A 17140-nucleotide genomic window follows, 5' to 3' on the forward strand; every position below is an offset into this window, starting at 1 on the left:
AAGTCTAAAGAGAAGAAAAACTCTGGCACAGAGGGACACATATTGGGGACTTGTTCTTTTGGGGTGTGGCAACATAAAGGTGTTGACACATTTTGTGTTGATTCTTATTGGGCTCTAAGCCGATTTTTATTCCAGACGGAGGGAGGCACACTCACACACACGTAGCCTTAGTCTAATGGGATTGTCCTTGGTGGGCTGGGATCCTTTTTTTTTTTTGGTTGGGCCTGCAATCAATTCTCATTTGGCTGCCTCTTTTGTGTTTTTTGAGGACGAACCAAAAACTTCTGCTAACTCGAGTGCATTTTTCTCTCTCCTCTCTCTGCTTTACAGGTAAGCCGAAAGACTTGACAACACCTCATTCGGAGATAAAAGATAGGATCGTATGGATCTAGACTGTAGAATACTGGTACTTTCCGGTAAGTTGCTTTTCCGAGCTTAAGTTGACAATACGCCTGGCCAGGTGTGCACTGTAACGTAAAGTCTAGGCGACTCGTTGCACCTGATGGAGGGGTAGGGGAAATCGGAGGGGTATAAAAATATGAAAACCATTTTCGCCATGAAATTTCGCTGGAAATTTTTTGCGGCACTCGCTCGCTCACTACTTAACGGCGTTCGCTCTGATAAATCTTAAATTGCGGGGAAAATGCTCCAAAGTATAGGTATAGTATAAATAAAACAAAAATGAAAATCTAATTTAAAGCAAAGACCAGGCAGCCGGGCGTCAATAATTGCCCCAAACTGAAATTATGCTGAAAGATTAAAGTCATTTATTATAATTTATTTATTTTTGTATTCTTGTTTTGTGCTCCACTCTGCTCTGGCGTTGCCATGCCATGCGCTCGTGTGGCACCCAGACAGGATGCTGCTGGCAGGAAGGGACAGGATATCACAGGGGAGGTGTCTGGTGGTGGGTGGTAGTCCTTGGCAATTACTTTGAAGTGGCGCACTAGCCCAACTATGTACTCGCAGGTCCGTGGCGCCCCATTAAATTTGCCACACTTCATTGGCTCGCACAGAAATAATAATTTATTATTTAATTTCGCTCGGACAGCGACGATGGCGGGGGAGGCTGCGGGCAACGGGGCGTGGCATGGGGGAAGTTGGTTTAAAGTAATTAATTTCGGGAAGTGTCAAAGTTGCTGCATGGCCACGCCAAACTTTTCGTCTGGCCAAACAGGAGAATTGCAAAATGGTAGCTCTAGTGGATCCGGATGTGGCCGGGGGTCAGCCAGCCTTTGGAAAACCAATCGGGCACTGCAAGAAAAATGAACAGAATTTTAATTGGAAAATAATTATATTCCATAAAGGTTTAAATTTCTTGGAAATAATGCTGGTTAACTGTTCTACCTATTCACTAATTAATCATTAATTCTACATGGAATTCTAAGCCAATTCTTAGAACATGTTCAAATTAATAAAATATTAAATTATAAGTAAGGTAAATAGTTCAGACAGCGAGTGTAAGGGACACCCTTCGAGGTTTAAAGCGTGCGTTGAGGAATTTTAATGCAAGAATTTCCTGGAAATTTTTCCAGCTTGTTTTCCGTTTTCCTCCGGGTCCGGGTCTCAGCTCATCTGCAGCTCCTTAGCCTGACCTCGCCTCCGGCAACGGCGGCAGTCGGAGGAGCAAGTTAATTTCCCTTTGCGATTGGCCTGTGGACAGTGTGTCTATAACGTGAGGGCGAAATAAATAAATTAAAAAAATTTAAATTAATTTTTAATATGGCCTGGAAAGCCGCTGCTAGCCCCGTAATTCATCATCATCTTCAAAAGCTGCAATTAGCCTTTAATTTACGATGTGCCGCATCCCCGAATATGTTTCCAAATGTATTTAGGCTGCCGGGTAGCCGGGAATGCCCCATAAATTAGAGGGTCCCTTTTTTTGCTACTCTCTTTTATCTTAATGCCCCGCCTTGGCGCACAATCATTTGAATGCGTAAATTCTCGTAAGGTATTTTGTGTAGCATTTTATTGCATACTTAGGACTGGGCGGACTCCTCCTTCGTCCTCGGTCCTCGTCCTGGCCATTATTCAAGGTAATTTAATTTGAGTCGAATGGGAGACTGAGACGAGGCAAATCGAAGTCGAAGCCTGACAGTCGCTGGAGGATGGTAACCGCAAAAGGAATGGCCATAACCAAGCCAAATCCAAACAAATAAACGCTTGACCCACTCTGGGCCAACAACAATGAGCAATGTGCCAAATGAACGGCCAAAGTTCAGACTTTGCCTCAGCCACAGCCGCAGCCGGAGGAAACGGCGAAAACATTTTAAATGCAAATGAAGTGGCGCACTTGGGAAGCCGTCAGCTGGAGCGAAAGAGTGGAGCGACTAGGACACGGAGGCCACGTTGCGAATGGCTGATAAATTAGGGTGCCCGGGCATCCTGGCTCTCGATTTTAATAAACTTCAAGCTGGAAAAGCAGCGCCAGCTCAAAGTATGTCAAAAACTGCCTAAAAGCAAAAAAAAAACAGCCCCAACTCCTCTTCTCGCGCCACTCAATCAGCCCTCGAGCATCGCACCCCTCGCCTCTTGAAATGGCAAAGTTTTTGGTGGCGAGGATTCAAAATGTATTTTTATGATATAAAAAAAAACAAAAAAAATGTTTAAAAACAATTTCTTGAGCACTCGCCAAAGCAAAGTGTCCGAGGCAAGCGCTTATGGCTTTTGACTGGACCCCCAAAAAACAATCCGGCAAATTGAAATACTCGTAAATAATAATCAGTGGCCACCACTGGACAGATATCTCCTTCCTGGGATGGGTCAAGTTGTCGAAAGTTTTGTTGGCATATACATTGAGCAGAGCTTAGAGAAGTGATAGACTCCGCTCTTGGGCTTGGGGCTTGGGGTTTTGCTCATTTCGTGGAATTCGCGTGATTTATTTGTTGCATAACTCGGCCGGGCCTAGAGAAGTGGGGCAGTGGGGCGAGAAACTTGCAAAATAAATTGAAAGCAACGAAAGTTTGTCAGTCGCAGCAACGACTGGAGCGGAAAAGTTTTGCCCTGGCAGTAATGTACTGGAGAGGCGCTTGTAAAAAATTACTTGCATACTTTTCTTTTCTTTTTTTTTCGCGCTCTTATAATTGTTTTCCATTCCCGTGTCCCCAAGCTGAGCCCATCTCAAGTTCTCCGCCTGCTCCGGCAGCAGTTTCCATATAACTCATTAGGCAAAAGTTTAATGCGAATCCCTAGCAAAGCGCTCCCAGCTGCGGGAGTTTATGTTGAGATTTACTTTAACTACTCCTGCGCCTGCAACTATGCAATAAATTCTGCGAAATTCGTGTCCTCTCTGCACAGCACAGCCCTGACCCACATAAGGATGCTGCTGCAGGATAGCACCGGGGAGGGAGGCGCTGCAAAGTTATATAATAAGCAGCATTAGCTACACATGTTTGTGGTAAATCGCTCCGGGGGGAGGGAAAGCGTCCAGCTGCTGGACATTATTCAGTGGACTCGGTCGCTGTTTAAGTGCAAGTGCCGCAAAGTCAGGGACTCCCATCCCATCCTCAAACACCCCTCACTCTCTCGCCCAGCTGGACTGTCGAAACTTTTCCAATCTAAGCTAAATAAAAGGAAAAGTCTCTCGTGTCTATCATGTCAGTAGGTATTTTATTATTTTTAACCTCGACGCGGCTCCACCGCCACCTCCTCCACCACCTCCACCCGCACAGCTGTCGCTCAGTTAACCCCTCGCCATGCTCCTGCTCCAGCTCCTGCTCCTACGCTGGAAATGTCTGGGCGGGAGTGCTCGTGTTGTCTTCTGCAACTAATTTGTCAATGTCAAGTGTTATTTCTTACATATTTCGCTTCGGGTTTTTTGTTCCAGACCGAATTTCTGTTCTCTGTTGCTTGCAAAACTTTTGCGCACGCACACCCACAATGAGATACATCACTCCAGGTCTCTGCCCCATTCTGCCACATCCTGCTCTGGTCTTCAGTGTTGCACGTAATCTAGTATATCAATGCGGTGTGTGCTTTTAGGCGCTCGTGCAGGAAGATCCCTCGAAGGCGTTAGACAAATAAGGTTTCAGTTGAAAAGGCAGGCACCTCTGCTTCATATGTTTCCAAAAACGATCTTATTCTTTGTTTCTTAAATGGGTCTATCAAAGTTGTTACAATCTTATTTTAAATAATTAGTTTTGCAAACACTTTCAAGCGTATCCTCATTATTTTGTGCATGCATTTCTTCTTATTTTTACCACCAACTGAAGTTTCAATTAGGCAAAGGCCGCTTTTGAAGTGATGAGGCAGAAGGCGCTGCAAAACTTTTTTGCCAGCTTATAAAAATCGTTGAACCAAGAGGATTTTGCCCCAGGATGGGGCCAAGGTGCCAGAGGAAAGCAGTCTTTGCGCGAAATAGTTTTTTGGGGCCTGCCAAGTTCGCTTAACAATCAGCGTCAAACAGCAGCCAGGTGACAGTTTTAAGCAGCCATCCTCCTCCCCGATGCCCCGTTGCCCCGTTGCGTTGCGATCCCCATTCGGTGGCTCCTTTGCAGAGCCGTGGTGCCCGCCTAATTGCTGTCTTGCTACGAAATGCGCTAAGTAGATTTTCTTGTACGCCATTTTAGTGAGAGTGGCAGGCCCAGATCGGAGCAGTGGAGCGGTACAGTTGACACTTCGTGTCAGAGTTCATTGCTGCATCAGTCGGTCAGGGGTCGTCAGTTGTCCTTGCTGCCATTGTAGTTGTCGTTGTCGTTTCTGAGCTCCTCCTGCTCCTTCTCTTGTTCCTGTAGCCCGTTTGTTGAGCCATGCCCACGGCAATGTATTTTTTGTTGTTGGCCCGTTTGATGCTAATTAATTGGATGGGGTTTGGAGTGGGCTAACAGCTCCTTGTTCGCTTGCCAAATTAATGGGCAATTTCTCAAGGGTTTGGGCTTTGGGAGCGGCTCAAGCAAAATACTTTTTAGCGGATTTCAATGGAAAATGCCATAATTGTATGGCACTCGACGACTCGAGTGACGTTCGCATAACAATTGAATAGAGCAAGATGTGGAGGTTGCGGGGAGGGGCGGAAGGGCTAAAGGATGTCAAGGAGCGTGGGGCCGTGCCATGACGCAGCATGTGAGCCGTGGCATATGTGAGCGCCCCAGCGTAATCACATGGCCCAGTGAATTTATTGAATGCCTGCCAAGGACACAATAAATATAAAACAAGTACGAATATGTAGAATATTTTGTCATGCCAGGACGAAACGTAACGCAAATCCCAAGGAGCAGAGGCGGATGTCTCCCCATGTCTATTAGGCGCAACAATTGCTTTTTACGCTCATCAACGGCGACACCCGAAATAATGCCTCTCAGCCTCATCATGTTTGCCGAATCGGATTGCCACGGGAGTCATGGTGGCATGATGATGGCAATACCGAGATGCTGATGGCGATGCTGATGACGATGATGCCAATGCCAATGCTAATGCGGATGCTGATGCTGATGCTGAGCAGCTGGTGGCAGGTTTACAACAATGCCCAAGTAGGGGCACATATGCTTCCTTTAAGGCTGTAAAAAAAATGGTGCGACAAAAATTGCCTTGCAAAGTTTATAAAAATTAAGCGTCAAATATATATTTACCAAATTACTGTCACAGGCACAGCACGTAGGTTGAACATGCAGAGACAGAAAAATAACAGGAGCTTTAAAATCCTGCTAAGGTAGTCCTCGAGTTGCTGTAGAACTTCTAGGAACATTTCGATTATATTCGCTTTTTGCTCTGTGCATCATTCCAAGGCAGGATACCTGCCGCTATCCCAGTCATGCCTCCATGCCTCTTCGGCAAGGACTCTTGCCTCTTGCCGTGACCTGACCTGACCTGACTACTGCCATCACTTGCGCTAAATTAGATTTCGCCTGTTCCAGACTCGTTCGGCGTTTGTCGCTTCATTTTGTCAATTGTTTGGACTTGTTAGTCTCCGGCGGACGGACGAGGAAATGGCCAGAAGCCAGAAGCTAGGAGGACAGGGGCAGGGAGATGAAGGACGAGGAGCATGACACAATGACTGTCGCTCTGGAAAAGGCTCATTGTGAGAGCGTGCGTCCCAGGGTCGTCATTGTGTCCGGGGACAGCGCCCTCCTCAATGCCAAGAGCTAAGTAGATTAGGGCCAATTACAGCGGCATCAGCATCACCGTCACCATCAGCGGTCGAGGCAGCAATGTCCCCATTGTTGGACTTCCTAGCTGCCTTGAGGTCCTGCCACTAGTCCTTGTATTAAGTTTTTTTTGCATGCAGTTGCCAAACCAAAAAGCCAAATGAGTTTGCCTGCACAAACAGCAGAACAACACTCTTTGGCGCTGGCAATGCAGATTCTGGAAATGGTGAATGCCGATGAAATGCAATCGTCAACCGCACCACGGAGCACGTGCCATGTCTGTGTGGCTTTGTCGTCATGCGTGGAAAAGTGGGGAAAGCCAAGGCAAACACACAGGATACCCAGTTCGAAGGACACTCCCACAGCGGAAAAAGCCGCAACATGAATATTAAAGTTTCGGAACATTGTAGTGCGGGATGGAATAGAACTCCTTTTATACCCTCTGATTTATTTTATTTTTGGTTTAGTAAAGAACTATAAACCATAATGAAAGCTTATTATCAATATTTATTATGCAATATACTAGAATCTTTCAATATCTATTAAATCCTTTAACATTCCTCCAGTTGTGTGTTCAAAAATATTCTTATTTTTTATTATTATGCTAGCTTATTTATTCTAGGAAATTCGCAATAAATTCTCAAGTTTTTTCCTATTACTATAACACTTTTTAATACCTATTAAAGTTTCTTCCTATTATTGCCAAAGAATAAAAGTGCAACCTGAAAGTAATTCAAAGTTTCCATACAAATAGATCATACAGGTGATACTGATTAGGTTAGGGTATTTATTGCTCTACCATTTATACTTCATTTTCCCCCCTATATATACCAAGAACAAGTACAACATTAGCAACAACAATAGGTGGGGCGAAGACGTAATTGTTCATAATTCCATCTCCTATCGCTAGGTGAGGCACGGCACGAACAATTTCACGGCAACCGCCAACGACACAATCTGTGTGCCCCGGGCTGCTGCAGCAGCATCCGTATTTGTGTGCAGTTAATGTGCATTTGGAATGCATACGGGGTTATGCAATATTAAGCATACGCATTCGATGTGTTTACCCGGGAACAGGCGGCTTGTTTGCTTCAGTCAGGCAGCAAATATACAGCCAGGCAGGCCAGCCAGGTAGCTCTAGCACATGCAGACGGACAAATAGACAGCCAAACCGGAGGAGGTTAAACAAATGTCAAAGCAAACCGAAATTCACATCTCGTCCTCGACATTATATTGCCGTGTGTTTATTTAGTCAAGGATGCAGTGCAGTGGAATAGGCCAGGCAATGGGAATTCAAATGGGAATCGCATTCAGATTCAGATTCGGGGAATACCGGGCATTACGTATGCCCCGGCATGGGTGTTGGCTGTGATGCGGCTCAACTAATTGTGTTTCGTGCTGGCAAACAAATCTAGGCCCAGCACGTTTCCAAGTTGCCCATAAATTCGCATCAATTTATGCATTTATTTCGTTTGGCTCCCAAAAGCAGCTGCGTTCTGTGGGTTGCAATGCAATTAGGCCGCCAAAGACGTTAGTTAGAGGCACACACACTGATTTCTGGCATAAATATTTCAACATTATAATTAAAATGGGACCGGCAGGGGCGGTTGGCCCACTTTTACTCAGGATCTCAGGATGTAAGATCTTGGATCCAGGCATTTGCCTTTTTACGCGACATATCCGCTTGCCGGGCATTTAGGTTTCATTCAGCCACTGCAACTGCAACTGCAACTGCGACGGGAACTGCAACTGCAGCTGCAACGGCAACTGCATCTCACCTTCCGGCTCTCTGGAAGCGGATATCCGGCAAGCACTGAACGCGGCTCACGTTTCTGCCGCCTTTTTTCTTGGGCCTTTCTTTATCCGCTCCAACATTGTGTGTGGAACAGAAGGAGCGACAACAAGGACTCTGGCGAAATGGAAATGGAAATGGCCATTAAAAGGAAACACTTTGCGCACTTTAATTTATTTTTAGCGCCTCGGAAAAATGCGAGAGCAAAGCGAACAAGAGACCTGCTGAGTGGAGGGGGGAAAACTCAAGGCGAAACAATAAAACCAAGGTTCGTTCATAACCAAGTGCTTGCGTAGAGTGAGCCTTTTGATTAACGCCCCAAAAAAAAGAGAAGGCGGCTTAAGCCGCTCAGCAAATATTGACTCGCCCGAACTGCAGTCCTTTTGGCCGCCAGGACTTGCATGTCTAACCACGATCCTTTCACGCTCGAGCTTAATTTAAATAAATGTCACACCATGTGGCCAAAGCCCCGAACCCTTCTTGACCGCCCGCAGAGGACCTCGGCTGAAGGTCGCCCGCTGGGGTGAATCGCGACACTTTCTGTGTTTGTGACAATGTTCGAGCATGGCAATTTGTTGGTATTATTTTGGTAACACTTTAATTTCTGTTCGCGGCGCCGCCACACGACACGCAGCAGCACACTCCCCACAGTGCCAGTGCTAGTTAGGTGGCAATAAGGATATGGCGTTATCCTTTTACCAGCTATTTAGCATTTAAATGCTTAGCGCGCACCCTGGCCCCATTTTATTTTATACCACCCGCAGGAAGTATATGGGGTTTAGTGGGAGGTTTTATAACATTACGCTTAATTTTAGTCTGATTTGGGCGTTTTAAGAAGCATTATTTTAAGCTTTATTTAAAACGGGAGTTATTTAGTTATTAAATTGGGTTAAAAGATTCCTCGCAATTGTTATACACTTAAAGATCCTTCTGTATGTCATATAAACCAATTACTGAGTAATCTATAGTCACTATCATTCGCTTTAAATGTTTTTCATGCTTGTCGAATGTCCTTGACTACGTAATGTCATTTTCCAACAGTGTTATCACTAGCTTATCGCTAGTAACAATGTAGCGATGCTTTTTTCTCAGAGTAACACTCCAATTATTGCAAATTTTCCTTAAGCTTTATAATGTTAAACTCTTAGTCCCAGTCCCTCGTTGTTTACGTATCAATTCCACGCACTCCATCAAGTTGCAGCTAAAGTCGAGGGGGGAAGTCCTGGCCAAGGGTTTATTTCACACATGAGCTGAGCCGAATTGACTTACACATAAGGGAGCTCTTCTCCTCGCGGCCAAATCAACTGTGGGGAGTAAAATTTTTCCCTCATTTATTTAAATTTACTCTGTGTGTGTGTGTGTTTAGAGGGAGACTACTAAGTTGTACGCACTTCTGCACTAAGCACATGTAAGCCTGGCATTCCCACGCACACACAACAATGGCAGCCAAAAACATTAAAAGCATTTCTTTTGTGATATTCAGAGGGGACTCTGCTCCTGATTCCCGATGCCACTGACAAGCACACGGCACAAACTAAGCCCACCATCAGCCCAAATGTAATAAGCAATAACAGTTACCAGGACGAGGAGGACGCAGGACTGGAGTCGTTCTGTGGTTTGTCGAGGCGCGAAACTGAAATGGCGCAACTTTATTTAATATCCGTAAGCAATGTCAGGCGAACAAAGATACCAAGCGGGCCTAACGGGCGTATGCGTAATATTTGGTCGCTTTGGCAGCATAGCAAAATGTTTGCATTCACCAAATTGCCTTGCGTGTCAACACTAAATAGCAGACAAGTCTAAATACTTGTACCCAGGCCATCCCCTTTCGGAAAACTTTTGAATGTCGCGCAGTTGTTTTGCGGTTCGCTCTTTCAAAAATATTTTCGAGCAAAATTTACGCGTTCTTGGCACACACTTCGAACATCCTTTTCAACTGTTTGCTCGAACATACACACACATTTTCATACAGTGAGAGGAAAACAATAGTTTTAGGGATAATGATTTCGAATTTTTTTTAGGATATCTATGAAGGAGAGCTTGACTTGACTTTAATCTTAATTCAATACATTTTCCTGTCCTTAAATATGCTAGACTTTAACTTATTAATGCAACAGCTATGTAGCCTTGTCAATTATCTTACTAAGCTAGTTCCTTTGAAAGCCTCTAAGGCTCTTAACTCCAAGTCGAAATTCCAAACCCTGTTTTTTCTCTCTCTGTACACGCATTTGTGTGCCAATATTTGTTGTTGTTGTTGATTTTAGCCGAAAAGCAAAGGAAAAGCAGCTTAACTTATGTCAACCCGATAGCATCGTGGGACCATAAATGTCTCCCAAGACAGCGTCCCTCCGTCGTTCCTTCTTCCCGGAAAAAACATTGGGGGGACCAAAGAAATCGCTGGGACGTTGCGAAATCAGTGGAAAGCTTTTCAGAAAGTTTTTGTCAAACATTTGTGTGGCACTTGTAAATTTGTTGTGATTTCTTGATAGCTCCTTATGCCAAGCGTTCATGTGTGTGTGCGTGTTGTGCACCCTTATCCTGTCTCTCTCTCCTCTCTCTCTCTCCTCTCTCTCTCTCTCTCTCTCTCTGTGGTGTAGGCTGTGAGTTTTATGAATTTTCATGTGCTTTCAAGCGTGGCCGGAGGGAAAGCCGAGAAAATGCCGACATGTGAAAGAATTTACTCACTATCCCCGCCCCGACTCTACTCACACTTTACTCACCCAACTCTTAACCCCTCTCCGATGCGTATGGGAAAAGTTTTTCTTTTTCAGGCTCGAGTAACTTCATTAGAAGGAATTTAAAGCAGCCACTGGCGTTGATTTATGAGAGATATACTATATCCGCAGGCGGAAATCATTATAATAGAGCTGAAGGAAATGGGAAATGAGAAAGGAACAGAGAGAGGAGAGAGAGAGAAGCCAATAACAGCTTCTTCTTTTTCGTTGGCAAATTATGAGCAGCTCCTGATTGAGTGAGTGCAGCAGCGGGATGCAAGCGGACGAAGGCAAATTCTTATCGCAACCCAAACAGTTGGAGTACAAAATCAATTTTCCCAATGGAACCCGAAAGCAATGGCATCTATTCCGACCCTACATCCCTCCTCCCGCCATAGAGCTGCAGTTAGCCAACTTTGCACAGCTTGCGGTCAGCTTGACATTTTTGCGAGGCAGGACGAAGCTGGTGAGAGGAAATTCCTGTTCAGCTCTTGGCACTCTATATAAAAGGCAGCCATGGCGGAGAAAAAAACAGAATGTGGAGGCCACGTCCTTGGCCACGCCCCTTCATTGCTGGCACTTCATCATCATTTCGGAGCCCTCCATTCCCGCCATCAAAACGAAATGTCAAACTAAATGGCAACAATTTTGATTGAATTTTTTACAAAGTGCCATGCCAGAGCTTCTGATTCTGGTGGCACTGCAACTGCCACTAGGTCCCCCAATTTTGGCTGACCAAAAATGTGCTGGGGAAATAGCGACACGTTCCGCCAAAGGAAATCCATCTGAGGTTTTCCCTTACCCGATCCAAATCCAGTGACTTGGCCTCGGGCCCTAAAACCCGGGGACGTGACGGAACGGCATGCGAGATGCGAAATGCCAACAATAAAGTGCAATTCATTCTCTAAACAGGCTGCATGTCCTCCTACCATGCAAGTGGCACATGGAATGGCGGAATCACAGTCCTAAGGGTGGCCCACATACACAATATATATATATATACCATATAAGAGCGAAGGAGTACAAGTGGACGGGGGGCGTGGCACGGCATTTTATGACAATGCCAATCTAAGCGAAAGCGAGAAAGACGTTGACATATTTTTCTTGACAACGTGCAGTGCATTTCTTTCCAGGCCGTTGACAAAATGTGCCCGTTACCGCAATGCAATGATCCAGAGGCGTAGTCCTCGCCATTGATAAGCATTCCAAAAGGGGGGGATGGGGCTTCGGTGTCCCATCTTTATTACCAATCATCAACCTGTATATTGAATTCACCATTCGCCGTTGCAGAGGGTAATCGAAATATTGGAGCAGCCACTCTTAGCGAGGAAGGTTGGACCCCTTTATGCCGTGCGGCAGGACCCCCTGTATCCTGGCTGACTCCGGAGCTTAGGCTGCCGCCGCACGAGACACAAATACTACATTAACCCAAATGCAAAGCCGTGCCAAGAGCCTGGCAAGTAAATGCCCACGGGACGTGTGTGCATGTATGAGAGCATCTGTGCATATACATATAGATCCTAGTGAGTGTTACTCTGGTACAGCTGGTGAATCTAGTACATCTCTATCTCCCGTGTGTGTGTGTGTGTGTTTCTGACGAGTGGAATTGATGGGAATGCAATGCGGAAGGCTGCCATCGCGTGGCGCTTAAAGCGAGCACTTACTATACACATACCCCGGCGTACACGAATCCGGCGGAAGCTGCACTGCCAATGATCACATTAGCTGAACCCACTCACTAGTTGACCTCAATTGGTAATGGAATGGCATTTGGGGCCTTGCCAGCATCATCTATCTCTGGGGAGCTTAAGTTAAGCAAGTTAGGCAATGACACCCGCGGGCGATTCTTTAATATTTGCATATTACTTAGATTTAATCATTTACATTATTTCAAGGACCTCACATTTAAACTTAATTTCATGCGGAGTAATGTCCCTGAATTAAGTTATAGCTACTGATTACTGATGTTTTATCTACCCAGCTATTTGTACTCAATTTTCGTTTGCTTCAGTTTAAAATTCTAGTTACTTCTTGTTACTGCCTCATAAATATCCACTCAATCTGAGTCTCTTATTTGCTTGGTCACTTTCTAAGAACTACAGTTCCTCCATATAGGTTTAGTAATTTAAAATGACAATCAACTTTAGATGTCACTTCAAATATTCATATGTTAGAAGGGGTAATGTCCTTGTGTTGCTAAATTGTTTTTTAGTATTAAGTCAAGTTTAATTCCGAGTCACCTCTCTTAAAGATGACTATGAACCTTCTCGCTTAAACTTTAAGACCCTTACCGCCTGCAGAGAGAGTGGGTTTAAGAAAAGCGCTGTAATTGCTACTTGACTTCCGACAGAGTCCCTAATGTTGTGCAAACAATGGGACCCGTTTAAGCACCGCATAGTTAGCAGTAATGCTAATGCCTTGAACTTGAACCCAATTTCGAGGGTTCCCAGCGTTTTGGCCATTTCATTTGCATTGAGTTTTAAATAATTCGAAGTCAACGCAACCAGGACGACAGAGGCCGGGCAAGGACGAGTGCCAAAAGGATGTGTCACCGAAATATGAGGCCAGCGGGACTGAGAGGGAAAAAAGGTCAAAAACACTTGGCAGTACATTATCTGGGCCAGTGGCCACTGTGGAGCTGTAGTAAGGAAGCTCTGACAACTGACGACGGCACTCTGATGACAGACGCTCAGGCTGACATTTTCGTTATTATTCTTATTGCCTTTGCTGGAAGCCCGAGCTCCCATCTATTACTGATGCTGATGCGGCTCTCACTCGGACTGCTGCTACTGCTGCTGCTGTTATTGTTGGCTCAATTTCCTAGCCATTTCCGGCTGGTCTTCTTCTGCCCTGTGAAATTACGTAAAACATACAAAAACAGAAGTTACAACAAACGGAGGGTTTTGGGGTATTGAGGTTGAGGGATTGTGGGGTTGCGGGGTCTCGGGGCTTCGGGCAAAAACACACAGACCGTGCGGGTCATTCCACTTGATTTCCGAAAAGGATACTGGCCACACAGGGCAAAAAATGGCCAGGATCGAAGGCAGCCAAGGGAGGGAGGCAAACCGGCAACCGCAAGTACAAAAGAAATGAACTGCTCGGTGGCCCAAGTTCTCTTCCTTCTTGTCGTCGTCCTCCTTCAGTCATCGGCGTTCTTGCTGCTCACTCAATGGTCCATAAATCGGTTGTCAACTATTCAAATGCAGACAATTGATTACAGCGATAAAGCTGAAGAGCCTTTTGTGAGCGATTCATCCAGCCAGCCGCTGCTCCTCCTTTCGCTCGATTCTAATGAAAGCAGCTGTGCCATTCACAGAGCTATGTATATCGAGGAGGTTGAAGATATCTACGTGGGATTTCTTTTTTCCTTTTCTGCCATTGCCCCTTTGATGAGCCGGAGTCGAGGCCGAAGCCTAGGCCGTAATGAGATGAGCCAGTGGGAGCCTCCATAAGGAGAGTTGGCTTTGGGGCTCCCAAAATGAGGAGAGGGTTCAGAAAGTCAATAGACGGTAAGACCATTTAAGCCCGGCACAGAATTAGGTTACAGCTGCAAAGACCCGCACACACACATTGCTGCAGTGAGCTGCAAACTGCAGAATCAACACCCACTCAAAGGGTGTCTATCGATTGCGGTCCCTTCTGAAGGGGGATGTGGCCTGTTCTGGCTCAGATCAGGGCGCTTAGCCCCTCGAAGGTGCTTGTTGGGAGCACGGCAAAATATTTATTCACAGTTCAATAAATAAAACTCCATGTGCCGGGCCAAGGCAGACAGCCAAGTCGTGAATCTAATGGCCTGGTATCCATCCACAACCAGCCAGCCATCCATCTGTCGGGCCAACAAGCGGTAGTTTTAAATAAGAAATGAATACAACGCCTTTGTTCGGGAGCGCCGACTTGGACTTAACTTTAAGTTTGATGGGATTGCGAATGGCAATGGGATTGGGACTCGGATTGGGAATGGGAATGCAAAAGCGAATGCGAATAGGATTGGGATCCGGAGTGGGTGCAAGTAGAGTTTGCTGCTTGAATTTGAGTTTTAATATGGCGTATATAGAGCCGTATTTGCTTAGCTTAAACCCCGGTTCCCCCGCCCGATACCCCGAGCATTTAACACTTTCTATTTACTACCGCAGCCAAGAGCAATTGAAATACTCGTTTTGCACAGGCAACGGCAATGGTAGAACGACTTAAGCACATTTACCCTTCCAAGCCATGAGCCATGAGCAAGAAACTTAAAGAAAATCGCTGCACTCGGCGAAAAGAAAGCCAGATGAGTAAGTCTCTACTCCTTTAAAGTTTGTTGCTTACATATTTATAATTTCAAGGGTTATCCTTACAATTAACTTTTTCTTTCAAGACTTTCTTTGCTTAATTCTCACCTGAAAATTGCGTTCCATTTAAAGTTTTTTCGACTTTTCTCAGTGTGGAATTACGGAAGCAGAAAAGGGGATCTTCTCGGGCTTACAACAATAATGTTGCAGCAACGTTGATTGGGCTGCATCAAAGCGTCGCAAGCGGCATTAGGAAGTGCGGCCACGTCTGGATCAGGATATGGATGTGGATGTGCATGTGGATGTGGATCTGGATCCCAGAGCCAAGAAATTGTTATGACCCAGAGCAAGTGAATGTCCGTCCGTCGTTTTTCTATTTATCTATCAGCTTGGTGTGCATGTGAGAGTGTGAGACTGGTTTATGGTATTCCTCAATAACTGTTGTCTTGTGTTGGCTAAACAACAATATCCTAGAAGCAAGGAGCAAACAAATTGCAGAACGTGAGGTGCAGTTCAAGAAGGGGACGGAAGGGGAAATCGGGCTAATTGGTAAAACTTCAACGAGCCATCGAACTGTCAATTGTCAAAGGGCAGCAGGTCGAATCAGGCCGCAAAGCAAGTTTAAGAAGTTGGCAAAAACATAATTCGCCAAGAGCCCCCGGGGGAAAAGTGCCATTTGCCGAAAGGGAAGTTTTGTGGGGGAGGTTGCAGTTTATGCCTAAGGAAAGGGCCTAGGCCAATAATTTAAGAAGTTCACGCTACACAAAGTTCAAGTGAAGTATGCCAGGTCCTGCCTGCCTGCCTGCCTGCCTCGTCCTGAAAGATGGCAAACGGAAATTTACTGCAGGCACGAACGGCAAATGGAGCGGGTGCGCCGAAAAAGGGTCCTGCAACGGGGTAAATACGAAGGACCGTGCAACCCGCAAAGCTCCCCGAGGGGAATGTTCCGCCGAGCGAAATATGCACATTTCCACACTTAATAACAAAATATGTTAAACAAAATCATTTGATGTTGGGCGTAATTTTTTCAACGGTGTATGTATGTGTGTGTCTAAGGGCCGTTGCCAACACAAACCCACATCACTCACACACACACTCCACACTCACTCACACTCACATGAGCGCGAAACACATGTTTACATGCAAATTACATAAAGCAAGCGGCAGCAGTGGCAAACAAACGCAAATTATATGCTGCATACTTTTAGGCCTGCGACTCAGACTGTGTATATCGAGTTACCAAAGTAAATTGTATGGGGATTTTTTCCCCCCTACATCCATTTCCGCAGAAAAACGTCGTCCAGACAATGTCGCCTCGCTTCCTGGGGTCCTTCAAGGACCCCGACCTACGTCCCTCCAGCATATATGCAAAACATTTTTCGTTTTGTATATACCCTTGCGTAGGGTACTATTGTCGAACTTCCGCCAAGATATAATAATGTGGGTGCTCGAGTTTCTTTTAGGGATTTTTCCAGCTAATGCCAGAATTGTTTGAATTGAAGTTGAGGGAAATTGTAGATATAGAATGTGAAATGTACATATTTAGAAATAATTAAACCAGAGTTTATTAACAGTTTTAAAGAGAGAAACGGAGAACGGGTAATAGAAAACTTTTAAATGTTTAATTTGCTTTAAATTTAATTAAAAAAAACTGGTTTTCAAAAATAACAACAACCGTAATGGTTTTAGTTTAATAACTACATCCACATAAAACCTTACAGAGTAAGGAAAACTTCGGTCTTTAAAGTCCTTTATAATATAATTTCGTCTCACCGCCCTCAGTGGAAAGTCGTTGGAACAAAAAAATACAACAAAAATGGAAGAAAAAAAGCCACAGCGGCGTAACATGTAAACAAACTCATTTAACTGATTTTCAGGAGGGAAAATGTGGCTCCTGGGCATGGTGGCTGGTAATGGGGCGGCGGGTGTTGTTAGGGGGGTTCTTCATAAGGACTCGGAGTGGTGCTGGAACGACCGCATTATCATCATCATCTCGGCTCGGCTCTGCTTTTTGCCCGCAACTCTTTTTTTTTTTTGTTTTTGTTGCAGAAGGAGCAGAAGCCGTAGCAGCAGCTGCCGTGGCCGCAACCTGGGGCTAGATTTACATGTCACTCGACTTAAGTTGGGCCTTGTCCCAACTGCTCCTGCTGCCGGTCCAGGACCTAACCTAACCACACCTCGCAGCACCTCGGCTCTCGCCGTCAGTCGTGACCACGGCGACAAGTTAACTTGCTCGGCACAGTATCTGGGATCCAGGATCCGGGATCTAGTATCTAGTAT

At 45.3% G+C, this 17140-nt stretch overlaps 1 protein-coding gene and 1 long non-coding RNA gene across 6 annotated transcripts in view; one reads left to right on the forward strand and one right to left on the reverse strand.

Moving 5' to 3' along the window:
• The window catches only part of LOC110177225 (irregular chiasm C-roughest protein), a 108638-nt gene that overhangs the window by 15868 nt on the left and 75630 nt on the right, over positions 1–17140 (forward strand). The window contains exon 1 of one of the 5 annotated variants that reach the window (XM_086826252.1): positions 269–416. The exons of the other annotated variants lie outside the window; for them this stretch is intronic. The gene's annotated coding sequence lies outside the window, so the exon portion shown is untranslated. Of the gene's footprint in view, positions 1–268; positions 417–17140 lie in introns of those variants that run through there. 5 annotated transcript variants of the gene reach the window in all.
• The window catches only part of LOC147644560 (uncharacterized), a 93250-nt gene continuing 76867 nt past the window's right edge, over positions 758–17140 (reverse strand). The window contains exon 2 of the long non-coding RNA XR_015270240.1: positions 758–1254. This is a non-coding gene — a long non-coding RNA (uncharacterized LOC147644560). The remainder of the gene's footprint in view (positions 1255–17140) is intronic.

The sequence above is a fragment of the Drosophila serrata genome, unplaced genomic scaffold, assembly GCF_035046125.1.
Source record: "Drosophila serrata isolate PLE 108 unplaced genomic scaffold, ASM3504612v1 contig_156, whole genome shotgun sequence".
Lineage (NCBI taxonomy): Eukaryota > Metazoa > Arthropoda > Insecta > Diptera > Drosophilidae > Drosophila > Drosophila serrata.